Below are 10,859 nucleotides of genomic sequence, written 5' to 3'. Positions count from 1 at the left end.
ACTTACGAGATTTTACTGGACCACGATCCAAATATTATTATTTATTGTTAAATCTAATTTCTACTGGATACTGTATAGGTAGTATTCTGGAATATGGAGGTTCAGCTCTGATCAAGATGATAAATCATTACGGACATAAGGAGATCCTTGGGTAGGCCCATAGGCCCCAAGGCATTCCCTTAGGGTGGCTCATTTGTTGTATACTTAGGGTAAGTCTGTAACATCCTCAATACCGGGTTAGTGACCAAAGTGTGAAATTTTAAAATTTCAGTGACCAAATTAAATAATTGAAAAGTGAATGAATTAATTGAAAGAAGTTGGTGTAGGATTAATTAGCAAATGAAGAAAGAGTAAAAAGATAAAAGGGTCATTGAACAAGTGAATGAATAAATATTGTTTGGGTTATCTTACAACCCGCGTGGAGCACAATTGTGGGAAACAAAAGTTTCCAGACAATTTATTCATCTTCATCTTCATCTTCTTCTTCTCTTCTCCCAAATGTGAAGCCTCAAGCTCAAGTTGAGTTTGATTTCTTTTGGTTAATCCTTCAAATTAAAGTATGGTTTTGATTCATGAAGCTTTAGGAAAGATGCTGGAGATGAAAAAGGTCATAAAAACTCAAAGATTTGTAAGTTATGAAAGATTAAAGACAGGAAGTGGATAAGTGAAATTTTGAATAAGGATATACAAATGGATTTAGAAGTTGAATTTGACTTGTCATAGGTGTGACTAATAAGTTATAAGTGTTAGAAATAAGTTTGGATTACATGGAAATTTTGGTATGATTCTTAGTTTTAAGAATTTGAATGAGATATGGGAAATTCTAAAGTGTTGGAATGATAAAAGTTAGTTAAATGGTTTTAGTTGAGTTTAGTAGTATGAAAGGAGTTTTATATGAGGAAATTTAATGAAAAGTTATGGAATTTTCGGGTGAAACTAGTTTATTATTGGCATGTGCATCGATACACTATGAATGGGCACCGATGCACTACGATAAAATTTGAAGGTGCATCGATGCATTAAGGGGTGCATCGATGCATGAGAATTTCGAACCTAACCGATGCACCCATAGCGCATCGGTATACTCCTAAAGGAAATTAGGAATATGAGTTTATTAAATTTGTTTAAGTTAATAGTATCGAATTATAAGGTTTAGGATTCTTATAATTATCTTGAAAATTATATTTATGTAGATATTGAGCCTAAACAAGTTTCGGAACAAGTGACAAGTAAGATCGATCAAGGAAAAGGCAAAGAGATATAGGTGAGTGCATATGCATAGCATGAATATAATATTATATTCAGTTCTAGACTTGTGATAAGTCTAGATTCAATATTTTGATATATGATTACATTCCATATTATGATATATGACATGGATTCATATTATATGAATTATATGACATGAATATGCAGTAAAAGTTATATGAGTTACGTGATAAAGGTATGTAAATAATATGTCTATGAGATACACTATGTGAACTATGAAAGCCCATGTTATGTAGATGAGAACTATAGGTATAGTTGGCATGCCAAGAGTATAGGGTCTACGCGGTCCTTCGGGACAATTCTATGTGGTCCTTTGGGACATATATGTATTCTTTAAAACATGTATGAGGTCTTTTGAGACACCTACTTGATCCTTGGTATATGTATATGATTCTTAAAGAATTTATATGTGGTCCTTATGGACAATCTTATATGGAACTACGGTGCAATTCTACGTGGCACATCGGTGTAAATTTTTATTTGGTCATTCGGGACAAATTCTACGTGGCACTTCGGTACAAATTTATATGAGCTGTGGTGACAGCATAGTGCACAACCTCACAATACTCACATACCTCGGGTTTTCAGTATTATATCATGGGCTATCGAATCTATTGAACTTATTATATGAATTCATGATGGTTAATTTGATCAGATTATGGGTAAGGTACATGATTATGCAATTTGTATGAATTGAATATATGAATTCATGATATTGCATTTAATTATGACATTTTCATCATATTTTATTGTCATTATTATTATGCCTCACTAAGTCTATGACTTAGCGTGTAAGTGTTTTACACGTAGGTGTCGAAAAGTAGAGAGATCCATTATAAGCTCAGCAAAACAACATAACTCCACTTGAAGGTCAGATCAGAAGTAGATTAAATAGTATGTATTATTATGTGAAAATAGGTTGGCATGTAAACAAAGTCGGTAAATTAAGTATTTATGCTCTGATTGAGTTTTGTAATGTTTTAAACATATTTATGTAAATTAAATGCATAGTAATGAACGGTTAAATTTTTACGAGTTTTATGTACATTTTACGAAAATCACTATAGCAGTACATCGATGCACAATTTGCATTCGAAATTTATGTGCATCGATGCACTATAACACTGTTCATAACGCTGTTCATGACGCTGTTCATTACTGTTCACGGTACTGTTCATACCGTATAGTACTGTTCATAAATATGTTTTTGCCTTTAATATTTTATAATGAAGCATAATTTAATAGTATATTATTATATTTTCTTAATATGAGTTCAAATGTTTGTTATTTTGTAAGAAAATGGTTTTAAAAAGTCAATGTGACATCTCGGACTCGTATTCAGGTCGAGTACGGGTTGGGGTATTACAAAGTCCTTATGGATGCAGTTCTGGGGAACTGCATAAAGGTGTTTGGTTGGAGGGTTCTACTATGGTTTTAAAAATATGTTTTAAATTATTACTATTTTAAAAGGATCTGTACCTTTTCACTGGTTTTGGTTGGAACACGCTAGACATCCTATTCTGATCTCCTAAAAACTTGGTACTCTGAATGTTTCTTATGAATTGAAATCTTCATGGCTTTTACTCGATAAAATATTAGTGGAACCTCAGCTCATTACGAAAACCTGTAGATGGTTGAGTCAATAAGGAAAAAATTATTGATTTCCTTTTATCTGCATGCCCTTCAGCATTCACTTGATAGTTTTGTATTACTGAGCTTCTCAAAGCTCACTCTTTTACTCACCATTTCAGGTTAAAAGAATCGTACCAGTGCAGCTATTGATATCAGTAAAAGAGTTCCACCGGCTTTTCTTGCAGAGTACGGTGCATATGATTAGGGGACATGTAGGTTGTATTCTATTTTTGTATCAGAGTCTGAAACTTGCATATTTTAATCTTGTTTATAATATATGAACAGTTTTCTGAATTTGTATTATTTATAAATTGTTTTATGATTTTTCGCGTTTTAACATAAATTTTAATTTTTCCGGGATTTTTACTATAGGTCGCTCTGGTGACCTTAATGTGACACCTCGGATCGGATCGGGTCACCCGCATAGGTCATAGGTGTTACACAGAAAACACTGAAAGGAGGGAGACAGATCTACATGAAATAAGAGAAGAAAGAAACATCCTAAATGGTAAGAATATGAATTAAGTGAGTAAGACAAGGGAAGGACAAAGGAGACAAACACACATGTACTCTTTCTCTCGTTACACCAAACTTCCATTGGAGATAATTCACTTGCCATGATTCTGTTGATCCATTCACATTCATGTCAAAACTGAAAAATCTATTCTTTACAAAAAAAATAAAAGAAAAAGAAAAAAACTAGTTATTACAGAAACTCATGCCAAACCTATGTTTATCAGACTCAGGTTTAAGAGTTTGATATGGACATGTTCCAACATGGTTATGATTAATTTTCCCTAAGTTTTTTCATGTATTTGAAGGATCCTTGGAAGATCATCTCCCATACATGTGTTGGACACAAGTACTTTAAGCAAATGAAGAGCAAGTATCAAACAACAACCTAGAAACACTAATTTCACACCCTTCTAAACCAAAAAAAGATAAAAAGGGCTGAGCTCTTCCTTAATCCTTACCAAATGCAAAACATCAATGAAAACAAGCCGCACATCTTGACCTTCGATTGTTACCAACAGAACATCAATGGGGCATTCGCTCACATGATTATTGTCATGGCATAAAACACATGCAGAACTAGCCACCTTTACTTCATTCACTTCGCTAGGGCACTGAAGATTTTTCAACGTGTTAGCGATAGCCGAAAATAGAGCTGAAACTAAATCCTTAGCAATCAACTCAAATGTTCATTGGTTTCTCCTCCCCGTTCCTAGCCTTGAAGAGGGGAATTGATAGTCATTGTTTGTTATCCTATCAAGGATATCAAAAGCTTCTTCAAGTGACTTATCCAGCAAAGTTCCATTTGCTGAAGTATCTAACATTATCCTTGTGGGAGCGTTCACACAATTGTAGAACATCACAACTTGCGTCCAATCGTGGAATCCATGGTTAGTACACTTATGAAGCAATCCTTTATATCGGTCCCAACATTCATACATTGATTCATCATCAGCTTGATGAAACATGCTATGTCATTTAGAAGTTAGGTGGATTATACCGTAAAAAAAAGCTTGTACATAGATTTGCCTACGATTACATCGAACCGGATGGAACTCTACTCAACCAAGCCCTTGCTCGGTCACACAATGAATAAAGAAATAACTTGAGCTTTAGTACATCTTAATGCACACCTTGTTTTCTGAATAAATGACAAACCTCAAAGAATGCACGAATGTGTTGCCTTGGATCTTCGTGAGGCACACCACTAAATTATCCGATCGAGTTTAACATGTTGAATATTACCAGTTTAAGCTCGAAGTGGGTTTTCTGAATTTTGAGAGCTACAATACTAGGGTTGAGATCATCCAAGAAAGGAGCTAAATGATCTCTAATCGCACGTGGGTGAACTATAACTCCAGTATTATGAATTGCTACAACATTTAGATCTTCAGGATCCTCTACTTGTTGATTTTTCGTGTTGCATGATTCTTTGCACTCTTTGAAACGTCTCATTTTATGAAAAAGTTGTTCGATTTTCGATACCAAAGGTAATAAGGGTCCTTCATGTCATTTTCAGGTCATACATTAGTACAACACCTGAAAAATGGTAAACAAAAAATAACAAAAAATCTATACAAAATAAAGAAAGAAAATAGTGTAATAACTAAAATTAAAATCAATTGTCTTAAACGTAAATATGTGCAAGTATACACAAATCGAACAAGTAATATAGTAGTGAGTGAGTATCGTCTCTACAGGAATTGAATGGATTTTCAAGTTAAGCTAATGCACCAAAAATATATAACTTAAATATAGTCTATGTTGAAGTATAAACAAATGAGTAAGAATGTTGTGGCAAAGTATTGAAGTGTGGATTGTGAAATGCTATGGAAAACAATAAAATCAAAGAATTACTATGACAAAATAAAGTTGAGCATTGGAGTATGAAATAAGATAACTTGAGAATCTCTCACAAACAAACTATAATAGGGATAAATGATAGGGTTTACTAAGGAATCTTATACCTTGTCTCTAGAATGGTTCAATTTTCAATGAGTATGCTGCTCGACAGGATTTATTAAAGTGTTCCTAGGCTATCTATAAGAAACCTGATAGAGAAAATGCTATGGCAATACCTCTCAGCGTAAACTGCAACATAATCACATTGGTTAAGTTCTACCCCTTTTAGTCGTTAAAACCCTTTACTTATCTCTAAGACGAGTTAAAGCCTTACCATCCCATCTTAGCTCCATTGTTCACGTCGATCTAACCTAACTTTCTCAATATTAGACATCAAAACTTAGAAAATAGCTAACTCTCGAAAGCTCTTACAAGTCTAAGCTATTAACATTTAAACAATTGACAAAAGAACATTTAAACATAGAAGCATAAACTATTCATTAAAAACAAAATATAATTTTCCAAAGCAAACCCACACCAAATAAGGCCAGTTCATGGTGGGGTACAAATCATCTACAAGAATAATCATTTGTTCTATTACAAGAGCCACAAATAAATATAACTGAAAAACAACGAAGGAGAAGAGAACTCCCAAATGTTGTTGTGAGCTTTCTTGAACCACTGTGAACTACCTTAGCAAGCTAGCTTCTCTCAAATACCTAACTTGATATCCCCTTGGAGCTTATTTATGGATAACACCACAAAAGGATAAAGAAAATAATGAAGCTCTTTGTTTTGCCTCTTTTTTCCACACACTTCTCTCATCCTCTCTTATCTTATTTATACTCAAAAATAAAATAAAAAATTCTCCAACTTCCAAGAACTCTTAAATTCATAATAAAACACTCTAACTCCCAATAGACTCTTTAATTCCCCCTTAAATATGAGATTTTAATTCCTTTTGTAACCTAAGGACATATTCTCTTCATATTCTTGGGTTAAGCAGCTGGCAGAGGTTTCACATGTGGACAGTTGGCAGCGATTAAAAATATCTTCGTCATTTTTGTCTTTTTGGCACCCATAAATGTCTTCTAAAATGTTGTAGAATTTCTCCAATTCTTCTTTAGTCCTTTAGCATCAGTTACCTGCACATCATCAACAAAACACAACCTTGCCCCCTACGCAACACCAATTTCAACAATAAAATATTGCAGCAAAAGGAACTATATGTAGTTAAATGGACTTTTAAACAACCAATAACCTAAGTAAAAGAACATAAAATATGACATTTTTACGGAGTTATCATTGATCATTATAATGTTGACGTGATAATTAAAAGTATTAGTGTGATAGTTCATTTTGCCAATTTGACAATCGGTGGTACTAATGTGGTGGTCTATATGTGAATGATGACGTGATTAAAAAGTTTATTAGATTATTTTTGAAAATTTAAGGACTTAATTGATTTTTAGATGTTTGATGACTTATTTAATATTTTTTATAAAATGTTAAATACTATTAAAAATAAAAGAAAAAATTAAGAAACTTATTTTTTAAATAAATTTTAAAAACAAAGACTTTTATGTAGTATACTTTGTATTTAGCCTTGTATTAGAGCAGCAATGACTTATTATATTCTTTCTTACGATTTAAAATTAATGGAGTTTTGCCTACAACAAATTTGTGTTTATTAAATTAATTTTGACCAAATTAATTTTATAAAATTGTAAATTATAAAAAATAAGGAAATTAAAATTATTCAAAATTTATTAATGTTAAAATTTAATTAAAAATAATAAAAGACACTATCATCATAAGATTTCAACATCTGCTTTTAGGGTTCAATATCTGAATACCTTTGTAGACATATGTATCTACAAGTCACTTATTTGTAATTAGTCTATAAACCCTTTGATTATTTTAGGATTTATTTTATGAACTAATGAAATAGAGCTCTGATTTATAAAAATTATTAAAATGTTTATTACTCTATGATTTTTATTTATAATGATTTCGTATTATGATTGATAAATGGTAAAATTTTGAAACAATGTTGTTTTGGTGGTTTAATATGGTACATTAAGTCTGATACGACTTTAGGGTGCCATAATATGTGAATGATAACGTAACCAAAGAACTTAATTGATTATTTTAAAATGTTTGAGGGCTTAATTAGCCATTAGAAAGTTCAGTATCTTATTTAATATTCAAGCAAAAGATTAAAAACATCAAAAATTAAAATTATACAGGTGGGGGAGAAGTTATGAGGAAACTTAGGAAGATTGATAAAAGAATTAGAAATGAAAATTGATGTATTGGACACTGTCTCGAAAATTAAAGGAGGGATCATTAAAAGTAATGAAATGTGAACAAAATAAAAGTGCATCAAGAACTTGATGTTGTCTCTCTTTTAAAATTTATTAATGTTGTATTCGCATTCTAATTTTTTTAATATTATATTTAGATTGATGAAAATCGTAATTGATCGTTACAATATGACGTGATAGCTAAAAATGTCGACATAGTATGATATTGATGTGACAATCGATAGTGTTATTTTGATGGTTTACACGTAAATGATGACGTAATAAAAGAATTTAATTGATTATTTTACAAAGTTCAAGTTTTTAATTGAATTTTAGAAAATTTGATGTTAATATTTAATCAAATTATTAAAAAAAATGTCAAAAATAAAAAAGTAAGAAACTTAATTTAAAAAAAACAAAGATAATAAAAAATCGATGATTTAATATAATTAAAAAAAGAATAATAACGAATTTGATAATAGTATAAACCTGAAGAAATATATTTATACATATCTATATAGGCAGTATGAAAGAAAACATAACAGCCAAATGTTTTACATTCATAATAACCTAAAATGTAAATTAAGGCTTTTATTATTGATTCATAAATGGTTCATCAATTCCCATCTGTATTGCTTTCAACTTCCTTTTAGCTGAGAAATTCTGTCTGATGGTACGATTAGAGTGTAAAGAGTGAGTATTCCTAACTGTTTTCATCGTAGATTTTGAAAGGTTGTTTTTTGAATTGCATAATTTACGACATATTAAGAGCCCGATGTAAGGATATTTGTTCAAGCAATGATAGAAGCATTCTGAGAAATCAACAGACCCACCGGTTGTAACTTCAGATGTGGCCTTAACTGCAAAACTCCCTAGAACCAAACCAACCATCAACACCCTTATTTTCTCCGCCATTTTCCTTCTCTTTTTCTTTAGCAATATGAACTTGTATATGTATATATATAGAGAGAGAGAGAGCGAGAGAGAGAGGTGATCTTTCTGATGATGTTTTTTAGAAGAGTTTATATAGATTTATGTAGCTGGTAATCCCTAAAAGTGAGCGTTTTACATGGGATGAAGTTTTAACTTAGTAACAGGTTTTTTTATTGTAGTTTAAATTAATTCTTTTTAATTATATCAAGTTAAATGATATTTACCTGGAATAGAATATAGTTGAATAAATTTATTTGATTTAAATTAAATAATAAGTTGTTGAAAATGTGATTACTTTCAAGCTAGAATAACTGAATTTTGGATTATATATATTTGAAAATTCTTTTAATACAAATAACACAACAAAATACTTTACTATAATACACTTGGTTTGATCATTTATTTGTTAATGGTCTCAAATTTATTATTTTGGAAAAATGTTTTTTATAATTTAATATTTTAAAGTATTTTTAGGACCTTTATTTTTGTTTTGATTTTTTTTTTGTTAATAGAGATCAATTTATACATTTTAAAACTAATAGGACCTAGGGGTACTTACCCTAATTTGATATTAAGTTTATTTGCATTGTAAAATTGAATCTAATCAAACTAAAAAAATAAAACAACTTGATTAAATAATCCTAACGTGTCAAATAATTTAATTTAATTAACTCAAGAATTAATTTTTTAATAAAAAATTTTCTTTGAAGTGTTGATTATAAAAAGTTTTGAAACATTGATTGATCTAAGTTTCTTAACTTACATTAACCTTAAAGATGCTTAAATGAAACTTATGTTTAATAATTTAATAATTTTATTTATTGTTTTAAGGTTTGAAAATTTACTATTTCATATTAAATATAAAATTATAAATTAGCTGACCCTTATTCTCATATGTAATGGGGTAAGAGGGAGGTAGGATAGTAGGCTGCCCCCAACGCCAGGCTGAGAGCATCTTCCGTGAGAGACCTCCAAATTATGAATTGCCCATCATTATTATCAGAGAGAGTAGTCCGCATTGAAAAAAATAACTCTTTAGAAAAATATTTTACACACGTTATGAAAATTTCTAAATTCTTTTAAAAGTGTTAATTAATTGGTCGAATAAAGTGTCGCTACTATAACCTGTTCAAAGCTTAAGATTTTATTATGTACAGAGATATTTGAGTTGAATTTAAATATCAATACAACTATTTGGATAAAGAATGTATAATAATAATAATAAAAATTAATAAAAGGATCATAAGTTAACTATGAGATCGAACTCATAATTTCTACCATCACGGCAATATATAAGCGACTAATACCATGACTCTTTAAAGTGTTTTCAACGTAGTCACCAAACTCTCTTAACATTTTTTAAAACAAAGGTTTCGATGTTAAAAGAAAACCCTCATTTATGATTTATTTGGAAAATTTTGAATTTTGAATTTAAAATTTAAATTGATTATGAGTCACCATCGACCTTTGAGTTAAGTAGGTTGAATACCTAAAAAACATCTTTTGAAATAATTTTGAGGTCTAATACCTGAATTTATCATCTTCGACGGTCACCTCAAATAAGATTACAAACTGAGACGGATACAATATTTTATATTAGATGATAAATTTATAAAAAAATTAGAAGTAAATAAACTTATAAAATATTAAAGAGTAAACAAATTATCAATATAAAATATATGAAAATTCCAAAATTTTAGAGAGACGATTGCCTTACGCGCTCTCAATCCATCCATGGTTACAGATAAAAACTGAATCTTTCATCGATCTATTACCCTAAGATGATTAGGTCAACAGTATGAATTGTTTTTATCATTTTTGTGTCAAATGTCATGGGAACAAGCTGCTCCATAATCGCTTCATCATATACTAAGATCAACCTGTAAAATAATTCATGGGCCAATTTATGTCTATGAATATCCGGACATCATGCTTATTTATTTATTAATACATAGTGTTTTATTACTTTTCCTATTTCTGATATTTTTTCCTAATTTTTTTTAAATGTTTTCAATATTTTTAATAAGAACAAAAGAATTAAAATAAAATAAGAAAGTTGGAATGTTAGGTTATTGACCTATAGTATTGGCTTTACTTCACAATTGACATGTAAATATTTTGAAAAGAAAAACCTCACACGTAATGGGTATTTTGAGTATCATCTTTAGTTTTAAAAAATAAATAAAATTAAAATTAATTATTATAATATACTATTAAATTAAAGTTATTATTTCATACAAGGTGACACACATGTTTATTTGAATGTTATTTCACATATTTAAATGATCATAAACCTTAAACTCTAATTTCTAAAATATAAATCCTAAATTTATTTTTTAAAGTAATACAGGGAAATATTCATTT

The sequence above is a fragment of the Hibiscus syriacus genome, unplaced genomic scaffold (assembly GCF_006381635.1).
Source record: "Hibiscus syriacus cultivar Baekdansim isolate YM2019G1 unplaced genomic scaffold, ASM638163v2 tig00011079_pilon, whole genome shotgun sequence".
Classification (NCBI taxonomy): Eukaryota; Viridiplantae; Streptophyta; class Magnoliopsida; order Malvales; family Malvaceae; genus Hibiscus; species Hibiscus syriacus.
Note: the sequence above shows the minus strand (reverse complement) of the source record.